This window comes from Somniosus microcephalus, unplaced genomic scaffold (assembly GCF_052327205.1).
Source record: "Somniosus microcephalus isolate GS21.2 unplaced genomic scaffold, FLI_Smic_1.0 unresolved_chr1, whole genome shotgun sequence".
NCBI lineage: Eukaryota > Metazoa > Chordata > Chondrichthyes > Squaliformes > Somniosidae > Somniosus > Somniosus microcephalus.
The window spans coordinates 170583632-170600725 of record NW_028225179.1 but is presented as its reverse complement, the minus strand read 5'-3'; positions in this window follow the sequence as shown (position 1 = coordinate 170600725).

Sequence of the window (17094 nt, the reverse complement as noted above, 5' to 3'; positions counted from 1 at the left end):
ACTCAGATACACACTGGTCCTGGAGATGGACTGGGGAGAAAGGTCAGAGAGAGACCCATTGACTCAGATACACACTGGTCCTGGAGATGGACTGGGGAGAAAGGTCAGAGAGAGTCCCATTGACTCAGATACACACTGGTCCTGGAGATGGACTGTGGAGAAAGGTCAGAGTCCCATTGACTCAGATACACACTGGTCTTGGAGATGGACTGGAGAGAAAGGTCAGAGAGAGTCCCATTGACTCAGATACACACTGGTCCTGAAGATGGACTGGGGAGAATGGTCAGAGAGAGTCCCATTGACTCAGATACACACTGGTCCTGGAGATAGACTGGGGAGAAAGGTCAGAGAGTCCCATTGACTCAGATACACACTGGTCCTGGAGATGGACTGGGGAGAAAGGTCAGAGAGTCCCATTGACTCAGATACACACTGGTCCTGGAGATGGACTGGGGAGAAAGGTCAGAGAGAGTCCCATTGACTCAGATACACACTGGTCTTGGAGATGGACTGGAGAGAAAGGTCAGAGAGAGTCCCATTGACTCAGATACACACTGGTCCTGGAGATGGACTGGGGAGAAAGGTCAGAGAGAGTCCCATTGACTCAGATACACACTGGTCCTGGAGATGGACTGGGGAGAAAGGTCAGAGAGTCCCATTGACTCAAATACACACTGGTCCTGCAGATGGACTGGGGAGAAAGGTCAGAGAGTCCCATTGACTCAGATACACACTGGTCCTGGAGATGGACTGGGGAGAAAGGTCAGAGAGAATCCCATTGACTCAGATACACACTGGTCCTGGAGATGGACTGGGGAGAAAGGTCAGAGAGTCCCATTGACTCAGATACACACTGGTCCTGGAGATGGACTGGGGGGAAAGGTCAGAGAGTCCCATTGACTCAGATACACACTGGTCCTGGAGATGGACTGGGGAGACAGGTCAGAGAGAGTCCCATTGACTCAGATACACACTGGTCCTGAAGATGGACTGGGGAGAATGGTCAGAGAGAGTCACATTGACTCAGATACACACTGGTCCTGGAGATGGACTGGGGAGAAAGGTCAGAGAGTCCCATTGACTCAGATACACACTGGTCCTGGAGATGGACTGGGGAGAAAGGTCAGAGAGAGTCCCATTGACTCAGATACACACTGGTCCTGGAGATGGACTGGGGAGAAAGGTCAGAGAGAGTCCCATTGACTCAGATACACACTGGTCTTGGAGATGGACTGGAGAGAAAGGTCAGAGAGAGTCCCATTGACTCAGAGACACACTGGTCCTGAAGATGGACTGGGGAGAAAGGTCAGAGAGAGTCCCATTGACTCAGATACACACTGGTCCTGGAGATGGACTGGAGAGAAAGGTCAGAGAGAGTCCGATTGACTCAGAGACACACTGGTCCTGAAGATGGACTGGGGAGAAAGGTCAGAGAGAGTCCCATTGACTCAGATACACACTGGTCCTGGAGATGGATTGGGGAGAAAGGTCAGAGAGAGTCCCATTGACTCAGATACACACTGGTCTTGGAGATGGATTGGGGAGAAAGGTCAGAGAGAGTCTCATTGACTCAGATACACACTGGTCCTGGAGATGGACTGGGGAGAAAGGTCAGAGAGAGTCCCATTGACTCAGATACTCACTGGTCCTGGAGATGGACTGGGGAGAAAGGTCAGAGAGTCCCATTGACTCAGATACACACTGGTCCTGGAGATGGACTGGGGAGAAAGGTCAGAGAGTCCCATTGACTCAGATACACACTGGTCCTGGAGATGGACTGGGGAGAAGGGTCAGAGAGAGTCCCATTGACTCCGATACACACTGGTCCTGGAGATGGACTGGGGAGAAAGGTCAGAGAGAGTCCCATTGACTCAGATACACACTGGTCCTGGAGATGGATTGGGGAGAAAGGTCAGAGAGAGTCCCATTGACTCAGATACACACTGGTCTTGGAGATGGATTGGGGAGAAAGGTCAGAGAGAGTCCCATTGACTCAGATACACACTGGTCCTGGAGATAGATGGGGAGAAAGGTCAGAGAGTCCCATTGACTCAGATACACACTGGTCCTGGAGATGGACTGGGGAGAAAGGTCAGAGAGAGACCCATTGACTCAGATACACACTGGTCCTGGAGATGGACTGGGGAGAAAGGTCAGAGAGAGTCCCATTGACTCAGATACACACTGGTCCTGGAGATGGACTGTGGAGAAAGGTCAGAGTCCCATTGACTCAGATACACACTGGTCTTGGAGATGGACTGGAGAGAAAGGTCAGAGAGAGTCCCATTGACTCAGATACACACTGGTCCTGAAGATGGACTGGGGAGAATGGTCAGAGAGAGTCCCATTGACTCAGATACACACTGGTCCTGGAGATAGACTGGGGAGAAAGGTCAGAGAGTCCCATTGACTCAGATACACACTGGTCCTGGAGATGGACTGGGGAGAAAGGTCAGAGAGTCCCATTGACTCAGATACACACTGGTCCTGGAGATGGACTGGGGAGAAAGGTCAGAGAGAGTCCCATTGACTCAGATACACACTGGTCTTGGAGATGGACTGGAGAGAAAGGTCAGAGAGAGTCCCATTGACTCAGATACACACTGGTCCTGGAGATGGACTGGGGAGAAAGGTCAGAGAGAGTCCCATTGACTCAGATACACACTGGTCCTGGAGATGGACTGGGGAGAAAGGTCAGAGAGTCCCATTGACTCAGATACACACTGGTCCTGCAGATGGACTGGGGAGAAAGGTCAGAGAGTCCCATTGACTCAGATACACACTGGTCCTGGAGATGGACTGGGGAGAAAGGTCAGAGAGAATCCCATTGACTCAGATACACACTGGTCCTGGAGATGGACTGGGGAGAAAGGTCAGAGAGTCCCATTGACTCAGATACACACTGGTCCTGGAGATGGACTGGGGGGAAAGGTCAGAGAGTCCCATTGACTCAGATACACACTGGTCCTGGAGATGGACTGGGGAGACAGGTCAGAGAGAGTCCCATTGACTCAGATACACACTGGTCCTGAAGATGGACTGGGGAGAATGGTCAGAGAGAGTCCCATTGACTCAGATACACACTGGTCCTGGAGATAGACTGGGGAGAAAGGTCAGAGAGAGTCCCATTGACTCAGATACACACTGGTCCTGGAGATAGACTGGGGAGAAAGGTCAGAGAGTCCCATTGACTCAGATACACACTGGTCCTGGAGATGGACTGGGGAGAAAGGTCAGAGAGTCCCATTGACTCAGATACACACTGGTCCTGGAGATGGACTGGGGAGAAAGGTCAGAGAGAGTCCCATTGACTCAGATACACACTGGTCTTGGAGATGGACTGGAGAGAAAGGTCAGAGAGAGTCCCATTGACTCAGATACACACTGGTCCTGGAGATGGACTGGGGAGAAAGGTCAGAGAGAATCCCATTGACTCAGATACACACTGGTCCTGGAGATGGACTGGGGAGAAAGGTCAGAGAGTCCCATTGACTCAGATACACACTGGTCCTGGAGATGGACTGGGGGGAAAGGTCAGAGAGTCCCATTGACTCAGATACACACTGGTCCTGGAGATGGACTGGGGAGACAGGTCAGAGAGAGTCCCATTGACTCAGATACACACTGGTCCTGAAGATGGACTGGGGAGAATGGTCAGAGAGAGTCCCATTGACTCAGATACACACTGGTCCTGGAGATAGACTGGGGAGAAAGGTCAGAGAGAGTCCCATTGACTCAGATACACACTGGTCCTGGAGATGGACTGGGGAGAAAGGTCAGAGAGAGTCCCATTGACTCAGATACACAACAGTCCTGGAGATGGACTGGGGAGAAAGGTCAGAGAGTCCCATTGACTCAGATACACACTGGTCCTGGAGATGGACTGGGGAGAAAGGTCAGAGAGAGTCCCATTGACTCAGATACACACTGGTCCTGAAGATGGACTGGGGAGAAAGGTCAGAGAGAGTCCCATTGACTCAGATACACACTGGTCCTGGAGATGGACTGGGGAGAAAGGTCAGAGAGAGTCCCATTGACTCAGATACACACTGGTCTTGGAGATGGACTGGAGAGAAAGGTCAGAGAGAGTCCCATTGACTCAGAGACACACTGGTCCTGAAGATGGACTGGGGAGAAAGGTCAGAGAGAGTCCCATTGACTCAGATACACACTGGTCCTGGAGATGGACTGGAGAGAAAGGTCAGAGAGAGTCCGATTGACTCAGAGACACACTGGTCCTGAAGATGGACTGGGGAGAAAGGTCAGAGAGAGTCCCATTGACTCAGATACACACTGGTCCTGGAGATGGATTGGGGAGAAAGGTCAGAGAGAGTCCCATTGACTCAGATACACACTGGTCTTGGAGATGGATTGGGGAGAAAGGTCAGAGAGAGTCTCATTGACTCAGATACACACTGGTCCTGGAGATGGACTGGGGAGAAAGGTCAGAGAGAGTCCCATTGACTCAGATACTCACTGGTCCTGGAGATGGACTGGGGAGAAAGGTCAGAGAGTCCCATTGACTCAGATACACACTGGTCCTGGAGATGGACTGGGGAGAAAGGTCAGAGAGTCCCATTGACTCAGATACACACTGGTCCTGGAGATGGACTGGGGAGAAGGGTCAGAGAGAGTCCCATTGACTCCGATACACACTGGTCCTGGAGATGGACTGGGGAGAAAGGTCAGAGAGAGTCCCATTGACTCAGATACACACTGGTCCTGGAGATGGATTGGGGAGAAAGGTCAGAGAGAGTCCCATTGACTCAGATACACACTGGTCTTGGAGATGGATTGGGGAGAAAGGTCAGAGAGAGTCCCATTGACTCAGATACACACTGGTCCTGGAGATAGATGGGGAGAAAGGTCAGAGAGTCCCATTGACTCAGATACACACTGGTCCTGGAGATGGACTGGGGAGAAAGGTCAGAGAGAGACCCATTGACTCAGATACACACTGGTCCTGGAGATGGACTGGGGAGAAAGGTCAGAGAGAGTCCCATTGACTCAGATACACACTGGTCCTGGAGATGGACTGTGGAGAAAGGTCAGAGTCCCATTGACTCAGATACACACTGGTCTTGGAGATGGACTGGAGAGAAAGGTCAGAGAGAGTCCCATTGACTCAGATACACACTGGTCCTGAAGATGGACTGGGGAGAATGGTCAGAGAGAGTCCCATTGACTCAGATACACACTGGTCCTGGAGATAGACTGGGGAGAAAGGTCAGAGAGTCCCATTGACTCAGATACACACTGGTCCTGGAGATGGACTGGGGAGAAAGGTCAGAGAGTCCCATTGACTCAGATACACACTGGTCCTGGAGATGGACTGGGGAGAAAGGTCAGAGAGAGTCCCATTGACTCAGATACACACTGGTCTTGGAGATGGACTGGAGAGAAAGGTCAGAGAGAGTCCCATTGACTCAGATACACACTGGTCCTGGAGATGGACTGGGGAGAAAGGTCAGAGAGAGTCCCATTGACTCAGATACACACTGGTCCTGGAGATGGACTGGGGAGAAAGGTCAGAGAGTCCCATTGACTCAGATACACACTGGTCCTGCAGATGGACTGGGGAGAAAGGTCAGAGAGTCCCATTGACTCAGATACACACTGGTCCTGGAGATGGACTGGGGAGAAAGGTCAGAGAGAATCCCATTGACTCAGATACACACTGGTCCTGGAGATGGACTGGGGAGAAAGGTCAGAGAGTCCCATTGACTCAGATACACACTGGTCCTGGAGATGGACTGGGGGGAAAGGTCAGAGAGTCCCATTGACTCAGATACACACTGGTCCTGGAGATGGACTGGGGAGACAGGTCAGAGAGAGTCCCATTGACTCAGATACACACTGGTCCTGAAGATGGACTGGGGAGAATGGTCAGAGAGAGTCCCATTGACTCAGATACACACTGGTCCTGGAGATAGACTGGGGAGAAAGGTCAGAGAGAGTCCCATTGACTCAGATACACACTGGTCCTGGAGATGGACTGGGGAGAAAGGTCAGAGAGAGTCCCATTGACTCAGATACACACCAGTCCTGGAGATGGACTGGGGAGAAAGGTCAGAGAGTCCCATTGACTCAGATACACACTGGTCCTGGAGATGGACTGGGGAGAAAGGTCAGAGAGAGTCCCATTGACTCAGATACACACTGGTCCTGAAGATGGACTGGGGAGAAAGGTCAGAGAGAGTCCCATTGACTCAGATACACACTGGTCCTGGAGATGGACTGGGGAGAAAGGTCAGAGAGAGTCCCATTGACTCAGATACACACTGGTCTTGGAGATGGACTGGAGAGAAAGGTCAGAGAGAGTCCCATTGACTCAGAGACACACTGGTCCTGAAGATGGACTGGGGAGAAAGGTCAGAGAGAGTCCCATTGACTCAGATACACACTGGTCCTGGAGATGGACTGGAGAGAAAGGTCAGAGAGAGTCCGATTGACTCAGATACACACTGGTCCTGAAGATGGACTGGGGAGAAAGGTCAGAGAGAGTCCCATTGACTCAGATACACACTGGTCCTGGAGATGGATTGGGGAGAAAGGTCAGAGAGAGTCCCATTGACTCAGATACACACTGGTCTTGGAGATGGATTGGGGAGAAAGGTCAGAGAGAGTCCCATTGACTCAGATACACACTGGTCCTGGAGATAGACTGGGGAGAAAGGTCAGAGAGAGACCCATTGACTCAGATACACACTGGTCCTGGAGATGGACTGGGGAGAAAGGTCAGAGAGAGTCCCATTGACTCAGATACACACTGGTCCTGGAGATGGACTGGGGAGAAAGGTCAGAGAGAGTCCCATTGACTCAGATACACACTGGTCCTGGAGATGGACTGGGGAGAAAGGTCAGAGAGAGTCCCATTGACTCAGATACACACTGGTCCTGGAGATGGACTGGGGAGAAAGGTCAGAGAGAGTCCCATTGACTCAGATACACACTGGTCCTGGAGATGGACTGGCGAGAAAGGTCAGAGAGTCCCATTGACTCAGATACACACTGGTCCTGGAGATGGACTGGGGAGAAAGGTCAGAGTCCCATTGACTCAGATACACACTGGTCCTGGAGATGGACTGGGGAGAAAGGTCAGAGTCCCATTGACTCAGATACACACTGGTCCTGGAGATGGACCGGGGAGAAAGGTCAGAGTCCCATTGACTCAGATACACACTGGTCCTGGAGATGGACTGGGGAAGAAAGGTCAAAGAGAGTCCCATTGACTCAGATACACACTGGTCCTGGAGATGGACTGGGGAGAAAGGTCAGAGAGTCCTATTGACTCAGATACACACTGGTCCTGGAGATGGACTGGGGAGAAAGGTCAGAGAGAGTCCCATTGACTCAGATACACACTGGTCCTGGAGATGGACTGGGGAGAAAGGTCAGAGAGAGTCCCATTGACTCAGATACACACTGGTCCTGGAGATAGACTGGGGAGAAAGGTCAGAGAGAGTCCCATTGACTCCGATACGCACTGGTCCTGGAGATGGACTGGGGAGAAAGGTCAGAGAGTCCCATTGACTCAGATACACACTGGTCCTGGAGATGGACTGGGGAGAAAGGTCAGAGAGAGTCCCATTGACTCAGATACACACTGGTCCTGGAGATGGACTGGGGAGAAAGGTCAGAGAGAGTCTCATTGACTCAGATACACACTGGTCCTGGAGATGGACTGGGGAGAAAGGTCAGAGAGAGTCCCATTGACTCAGATACACACTGGTCCTGGAGATGGACCGGGGAGAAAGGTCAGAGTCCCATTGACTCAGATACACACTGGTCCTGGAGATGGACTGGGGAGAAAGGTCAGAGAGAGTCCCATTGACTCAGATACACACTGGTCCTGGAGATGGACTGGGGAGAAAGGTCAAAGAGAGTCCCATTGACTCAGATACACACTGGTCCTGGAGATGGACCGGGGAGAAAGGTCAGAGTCCCATTGACTCAGATACGCACTGGTCCTGGAGATGGACTGGGGAGAAAGGTCAGAGAGTCCCATTGACTCAGATACACACTGGTCCTGGAGATGGACTGGGGAGAAAGGTCAGAGAGAGTCCCATTGACTCAGATACACACTGGTCCTGGAGATGGACTGGGGAGAAAGGTCAGAGAGAGTCCCATTGACTCAGATACACACTGGTCCTGGAGATGGACTGGGGAGAAAGGTCAGAGAGAGTCCCATTGACTCAGATACACACTGGTCCTGGAGATGGACTGGGGAGAAAGGTCAGAGAGTCCCATTGACTCAGATACACACTGGTCCTGGAGATGGACTGGGGAGAAAGGTCAGAGAGAGTCCCATTGACTCAGATACACACTGGTCCTGGAGATGGACTGGGGAGAAAGGTCAGAGAGTCCCATTGACTCAGATACACACTGGTCCTGGAGATGGACTGGGGAGAAAGGTCAGAGAGAGTCCCATTGACTCAGATACACACTGGTCCTGGAGATGGACTGGGGAGAAAGGTCAGAGAGAGTCCCATTGACTCAGATACACACTGGTCCTGGAGATGGACTGGGGAGAAAGGTCAGAGAGTCCCATTGACTCAGATACACACTGGTCCTGGAGATGGGCTGGGGAGAAAGGTCAGAGAGAGTCCCATTGACTCAGATACACACTGGTCCTGGAGATGGACTGGGGAGAAAGGTCAGAGAGAGTCCCATTGACTCAGATACACACTGGTCTTGGAGATGGACTGGAGAGAAAGGTCAGAGAGAGTCCCATTGACTCAGATACACACTGGTCCTGGAGATGGACTGGGGAGAAAGGTCAGAGAGAGTCCCATTGACTCAGATACACACTGGTCCTGGAGATGGACTGGGGAGAAAGGTCAGAGAGTCCCATTGACTCAGATACACACTGGTCCTGCAGATGGACTGGGGAGAAAGGTCAGAGAGTCCCATTGACTCAGATACACACTGGTCCTGGAGATGGACTGGGGAGAAAGGTCAGAGAGAATCCCATTGACTCAGATACACACTGGTCCTGGAGATGGACTGGGGACAAAGGTCAGAGAGTCCCATTGACTCAGATACACACTGGCCCTGGAGATGGACTGGGGGGAAAGGTCAGAGAGTCCCATTGACTCAGATACACACTGGTCCTGGAGATGGACTGGGGAGACAGGTCAGAGAGAGTCCCATTGACTCAGATACACACTGGTCCTGAAGATGGACTGGGGAGAATGGTCAGAGAGAGTCCCATTGACTCAGATACACACTGGTCCTGGAGATAGACTGGGGAGAAAGGTCAGAGAGAGTCCCATTGACTCAGATACACACTGGTCCTGGAGATGGACTGGGGAGAAAGGTCAGAGAGAGTCCCATTGACTCAGATACACACCAGTCCTGGAGATGGACTGGGGAGAAAGGTCAGAGAGTCCCATTGACTCAGATACACACTGGTCCTGGAGATGGACTGGGGAGAAAGGTCAGAGAGAGTCCCATTGACTCAGATACACACTGCTCCTGAAGATGGACTGGGGAGAAAGGTCAGAGAGAGTCCCATTGACTCAGATACACACTGGTCCTGGAGATGGACTGGGGAGAAAGGTCAGAGAGAGTCCCATTGACTCAGATACACACTGGTCTTGGAGATGGACTGGAGAGAAAGGTCAGAGAGAGTCCCATTGACTCAGAGACACACTGGTCCTGGAGATGGACTGGGGAGAAAGGTCAGAGAGAGTCCCATTGACTCAGATACACACTGGTCCTGAAGATGGACTGGGGAGAAAGGTCAGAGAGAGTCCCATTGACTCAGATACACACTGGTCCTGGAGATGGACTGGAGAGAATGGTCAGAGAGAGTCCCATTGACTCAGATACACACTGGTCCTGGAGATGGACTGGGGAGAAAGGTCAGAGAGTCCCATTGACTCAGATACACACTGGTCCTGGAGATGGACTGGGGAGAAAGGTCAGAGAGTCCCATTGACTCAGATACACACTGGTCCTGGAGATGGACTGGGGAGAAAGGTCAGAGAGAGTCCCATTGACTCAGATACACACTGGTCCTGGAGATGGACTGGGGAGAAAGGTCAGAGAGAGTCCCATTGACTCAGATACACACTGGTCCTGGAGATGGACTGGGGAGAAAGGTCAGAGAGAGTCTCATTGACTCAGATACACACTGGTCCTGGAGATGGACTGGGGAGAAAGGTCAGAGAGAGTCCCATTGACTCAGATACACACTGGTCCTGGAGATGGACTGGGGAGAAAGGTCAGAGAGAGTCCCATTGACTCAGATACACACTGGTCCTGGAGATGGACTGGGGAGAAAGGTCAGAGAGAGTCTCATTGACTCAGATACACACTGGTCCTGGAGATGGACTGGGGAGAAAGGTCAGAGAGAGTCCCATTGACTCAGATACACACTGGTCCTGGAGATGGACTGGGGAGAAAGGTCAGAGAGAGTCCCATTGACTCAGATACACACTGGTCCTGGAGATGGACCGGGGAGAAAGGTCAGAGAGAGTCCCATTGACTCAGATACACACTGGTCCTGGAGATGGACTGGGGAGAAAGGTCAGAGAGAGTCCCATTGACTCAGATACACACTGGTCCTGGAGATGGACTGGGGAGAAAGGTCAGAGAGAGTCCCATTGACTCAGATACACACTGGTCCTGGAGATGGACTGGGGAGAAAGGTCAGAGAGAGTCCCATTGACTCAGATACACACTGGTCCTGGAGATGGACTGGGGAGAAAGGTCAGAGAGTCCCATTGACTCAGATACACACTGGTCCTGGAGATGGACTGGGGAGAAAGGTCAGAGAGAGTCCCATTGACTCAGATACACACTGGTCCTGGAGATGGACCGGGGAGAAAGGTCAGAGTCCCATTGACTCAGATACACACTGGTCCTGGAGATGGACTGGGGAGAAAGGTCAGAGAGAGTCCCATTGACTCAGATACACACTGGTCCTGGAGATGGACTGGGGAGAAAGGTCAGAGAGAGTCCCATTGACTCAGATACACACTGGTCCTGGAGATGGACTGGGGAGAAAGGTCAGAGAGAGTCCCATTGACTCAGATACACACTGGTCCTGGAGATGGACTGGGGAGAAAGGTCAGAGAGAGTCTCATTGACTCAGATACACACTGGTCCTGGAGATGGACCGGGGAGAAAGGTCAGAGAGAGTCCCATTGACTCAGATACACACTGGTCCTGGAGATGGACTGGGGAGAAAGGTCAGAGAGAGTCCCATTGACTCAGATACACACTGGTCCTGGAGATGGACCGGGGAGAAAGGTCAGAGAGAGTCCCATTGACTCAGATACACACTGGTCCTGGAGATGGACTGGGGAGAAAGGTCAGAGAGAGTCCCATTGACTCAGATACACACTGGTCCTGGAGATGGACTGGGGAGAAAGGTCAGAGAGAGTCCCATTGACTCAGATACACACTGGTCCTGGAGATGGACTGGGGAGAAAGGTCAGAGAGAGTCCCATTGACTCAGATACACACTGGTCCTGGAGATGGACTGGGGAGAAAGGTCAGAGAGTCCCATTGACTCAGATACACACTGGTCCTGGAGATGGACTGGGGAGAAAGGTCAGAGAGAGTCCCATTGACTCAGATACACACTGGTCCTGGAGATGGACCGGGGAGAAAGGTCAGAGTCCCATTGACTCAGATACACACTGGTCCTGGAGATGGACTGGGGAGAAAGGTCAGAGAGAGTCCCATTGACTCAGATACACACTGGTCCTGGAGATGGACTGGGGAGAAAGGTCAGAGAGAGTCCCATTGACTCAGATACACACTGGTCCTGGAGATGGACTGGGGAGAAAGGTCAGAGAGAGTCCCATTGACTCAGATACACACTGGTCCTGGAGATGGACTGGGGAGAAAGGTCAGAGAGAGTCTCATTGACTCAGATACACACTGGTCCTGGAGATGGACTGGGGAGAAAGGTCAGAGAGAGTCCCATTGACTCAGATACACACTGGTCCTGGAGATGGACTGGGGAGAAAGGTCAGAGAGAGTCCCATTGACTCAGATACACACTGGTCCTGGAGATGGACCGGGGAGAAAGGTCAGAGAGAGTCCCATTGACTCAGATACACACTGGTCCTGGAGATGGACTGGGGAGAAAGGTCAGAGAGAGTCCCATTGACTCAGATACACACTGGTCCTGGAGATGGACCGGGGAGAAAGGTCAGAGAGAGTCCCATTGACTCAGATACACACTGGTCCTGGAGATGGACTGGGGAGAAAGGTCAGAGAGAGTCCCATTGACTCAGATACACACTGGTCCTGGAGATGGACTGGGGAGAAAGGTCAGAGAGTCCCATTGACTCAGATACACACTGGTCCTGGAGATGGACTGGGGAGAAAGGTCAGAGAGAGTCCCATTGACTCAGATACACACTGGTCCTGGAGATGGACTGGGGAGAAAGGTCAGAGAGAGTCCCATTGACTCAGATACACACTGGTCCTGGAGATGGACTGGGGAGAAAGGTCAGAGAGAGTCCCATTGACTCAGATACACACTGGTCCTGGAGATGGACTGGGGAGAAAGGTCAGAGAGAGTCCCATTGACTCAGATACACACTGGTCCTGGAGATGGACTGGGGAGAAAGGTCAGAGAGAGTCCCATTGACTCAGATACACACTGGTCCTGAAGATGGACTGGGGAGAAAGGTCAGAGAGTCCCATTGACTCAGATACACACTGGTCCTGGAGATAGACTGGGGAGAAAGGTCAGAGAGTCCTATTGACTCAGATACACACTGGTCCTGGAGATGGACTGGGGAGAAAGGTCAGAGAGAGTCCCATTGACTCAGATACACACTGGTCCTGGAGATAGACTGGGGAGAAAGGTCAGAGAGAGTCCCATTGACTCAGATACACACTGGTCCTGGAGATGGACTGGGGAGAAAGGTCAGAGAGAGTCCCATTGACTCAGATACACACTGGTCCTGGAGATGGACTGGGGAGAAAGGTCAGAGAGTCCCATTGACTCAGATACACACTGGTCCTGGAGATGGACTGGGGAGAAAGGTCAGAGAGTCCCATTGACTCAGATACACACTGGTCCTGGAGATGGACTGGGGAGAAAGGTCAGAGAGAGTCCCATTGACTCAGATACACACTGGTCCTGGAGATGGACTGGGGAGAAAGGTCAGAGAGAGTCCCATTGACTCAGATACACACTGGTCCTGGAGATGGACTGGGGAGAAAGGTCAGAGAGTCCCATTGACTCAGATACACACTGGTCCTGGAGATGGACTGGGGAGAAAGGTCAGAGAGAGTCCCATTGACTCAGATACACACTGGTCCTGGAGATGGACTGGGGAGAAAGGTCAGAGAGAGTCCCATTGACTCAGATACACACTGGTCTTGGAGATGGACTGGAGAGAAAGGTCAGAGAGAGTCCCATTGACTCAGATACTCACTGGTCTTGGAGATGGACTGGAGAGAAAGGTCAGAGAGAGTCCCATTGACTCAGATACACACTGGTCTTGGAGATGGACTGGAGAGAAAGGTCAGAGAGAGTCCCATTGACTCAGATACACACTGGTCCTGGAGATGGACTGGGGAGAAAGGTCAGAGAGTCCCATTGACTCAGATACACACTGGTCCTGGAGATGGACTGGGGAGAAAGGTCAGAGAGTCCCATTGACTCAGATACACACTGGTCCTGGAGATGGACTGGGGAGAAAGGTCAGAGAGAGTCCCATTGACTCAGATACACACTGGTCCTGGAGATGGACTGGGGAGAAAGGTCAGAGAGAGTCCCATTGACTCAGATACACACTGGTCCTGGAGATGGACTGGGGAGAAAGGTCAGAGAGTCCCATTGACTCAGATACACACTGGTCCTGGAGATGGACTGGGGAGAAAGGTCAGAGAGAGTCCCATTGACTCAGATACACACTGGTCCTGGAGATGGACTGGGGAGAAAGGTCAGAGAGAGTCCCATTGACTCAGATACACACTGGTCTTGGAGATGGACTGGAGAGAAAGGTCAGAGAGAGTCCCATTGACTCAGATACACACTGGTCCTGGAGATGGACTGGGGAGAAAGGTCAGAGAGAGTCCCATTGACTCAGATACACACTGGTCCTGGAGATGGACTGGGGAGAAAGGTCAGAGAGTCCCATTGACTCAGATACACACTGGTCCTGGAGATGGACTGGGGAGAAAGGTCAGAGAGTCCCATTGACTCAGATACACACTGGTCCTGGAGATGGACTGGGGAGAAAGATCAGAGAGAGTCCCATTGACTCAGATACACACTGGTCCTGGAGATGGACTGGGGAGAAAGGTCAGAGAGAGACCCATTGACTTAGATACACACTGGTCCTGGAGATGGACTGGGGAGAAAGGTCAGAGAGTCCCATTGACTCAGATACACACTGGTCCTGGAGATGGACTGGGGAGACAGGTCAGAGAGAGTCCCATTGACTCAGATACACACTGGTCCTGAAGATGGACTGGGGAGAATGGTCAGAGAGAGTCCCATTGACTCAGATACACACTGGTCCTGGAGATAGACTGGGGAGAAAGGTCAGAGAGAGTCCCATTGACTCAGATACACGCTGGTCCTGGAGATGGACTGGGGAGAAAGGCCAGAGAGAGTCCCATTGACTCAGATACACACTGGTCCTGGAGATGGACTGGGGAGAAAGGTCAGAGAGTCCCATTGACTCAGATACACACTGGTCCTGGAGATGGACTGGGGAGAAAGGTCAGAGAGAGTCCCATTGACTCAGATACACACTGGTCCTGGAGATGGACTGGGGAGAAAGGTCAGAGAGTCCCATTGACTCAGATACATACTGGTCTTGGAGATGGACTGGAGAGAAAGGTCAGAGAGAGTCCCATTGACTCAGATACACACTGGTCTTGGAGATGGACTGGGGAGAAAGGTCAGAGAGAGTCCCATTGACTCAGATACACACCGGTGCTGGAGATGGACTGGCGAGAAAGGTCAGAGAGTCCCATTGACTCAGATACACACTGGTCCTGAAGATGGACTGGGGAGAAAGGTCAGAGAGAGTCCCATTGACTCAGATACTCACTGGTCCTGGAGATGGACTGTGGAGAAAGGTCAGAGAGTCCCATTGACTCAGATACACACTGGTCCTGGAGATGGACTGGGGAGAAAGGTCAGAGAGAGTCGCATTGACTCAGATAATCACTGGTCCTGGAGATAGACTGGGGAGAAAGGTCAGAGGGAGTCCCATTGACTCAGATACACACTGGTCCTGGAGATGGACTGGGGAGAAAGGTCAGAGAGAGTCCCATTGACTCAGATACACACTGGTCCTGGAGATGGACTGGGGAGAAAGGTCAGAGAGAGTCCCATTGACTCAGATGATGTCCCCACACTATTACTGCAGATTTGGTTTCCCCAATCTATACATAGCTTAAAATCCCCCATGATTACTATATTTCCCTCGCTACATGCACCTCTAGTTCCCTGAATTATACGCCGCCCTACATTACAACTACAGTTTGGGGGCCTATAAACACCTCCAACCAATGTTTTCTGCCCCTTGCTGTTTCTTGGCTCCACCCAGACTGATTTATTTACTTTATTTTTGGAGCTAAGTTCATTTCTCCCTACTGTCTTTATCCCATCCTTTATCGATATGAGACCAAAACTGTGCACGGTACTCTGGGTGTTGTCTCACCAAAGCCCTGTCCAATTGTAGCAAGACTTCCTTACTGTTGTATTCCAACCCCTTGTAATAAAGGCCAACATGCCATCCGCCTGCCCAATTGCTCGCTGTACCTGCATGCTAACTTTGTCTCCTGTACGAGAACACCTAAATCTCTCTGAACACTAACATTTAATAATTTTTCACCATTTAAAAAAGGTTCTGTTTTTCTGTTCTTCCTACTAAAGTGAATACGCACACATTTCCCCACATTATGTTCCATCTGTCACCTTACTGCCCGCACACTTAGACTGCCCATATCCCTTTGCAGGCTCTGTGTCCCCATAGCTTACTGTCCCACCTAGCTTTGTATCAGCAGCAAACTTGGATACATTGCACTCGGTCCCTTCATCTAAGTCAGTAATATAGATTGTAAATAGCAGAGGCCCCAGCACTGATCCTTGTGGCACCCCACTAGCCTGCCAAGCTGAAAATGTCCTGTTTATCCCTACTCTCTGTTTTCTGTCAGTTAACCAATCCTCTATCAATGCTAATAGTCATAACGGCACAGAAGGAGGCCATTCGGCCCATCGAGTCCGTGCCGGCTCTCTGTAGAGCAATCCAGTCAGTCCCACTCCCCCGCTCTATCCCCGTAGCCCTGTAAGTTTATTTCCCTCAAGTGCCTATCCAGTCTCCCCTTGAAAACATTGAGTGACTCCGCTTCCACCACTTCCGTCGGCAGCGAGATCCAGGTCCTCACCACTCGCTGTGTAAAAAGGTTTTTACTCACATCCCCCCTGTATCTCTTGCCCAAAACCTTAAATCTGTGTCCCCTAGTCCTCGTACCATCCATTAGTGGGAACAGCCTTTCCCTGTCTAGCCTATCCAAACCCATCATAATCTTGTACACCTCGATCAAATCACCCCTCAACCTCCTTTGCTCTAATGAAAACAAATCCAGCTTCTCCAACCTGTCCTTGTAGCTAATATATTACCCTCACCCCCATGAGTCCTTATCTTGCATAGCAACCTTTTATGTGGCACCTTATCAAATGCCTTTTGGCAATCCAAATATTTTACATCCACCAGTTCCCCATTCAGAAGGGAGATTGAGATCATACAATGGCACCATGTTCCCGTAAAGGTCAAGAGTGGTTCCAAAAACCACAGGGAACCGTGGATGTCAGGGGATATACGAGAATGGATTAGGAAAAAAAGGAGGGCTTTTGGTAGATACAAAAGGCTAAAGACGGAGGAAGCCCTAGAGGAGTACAAAAAGTGCAGGGGGATACTTAAAAAAGAAATTAGGAGATCAAGGAGGGGCCATGAAATAACACTGGCGAGCAAAATAAAGGAGGTTCTAAATGAATTTTTTGCATCTGTTTTCACTATGGAGAAGGACGATGTAGACATAGAAATAGGGCGGGGGGACTGTGATATGCTCGAACATATTAACATCGAGAGGGAGGAGGTA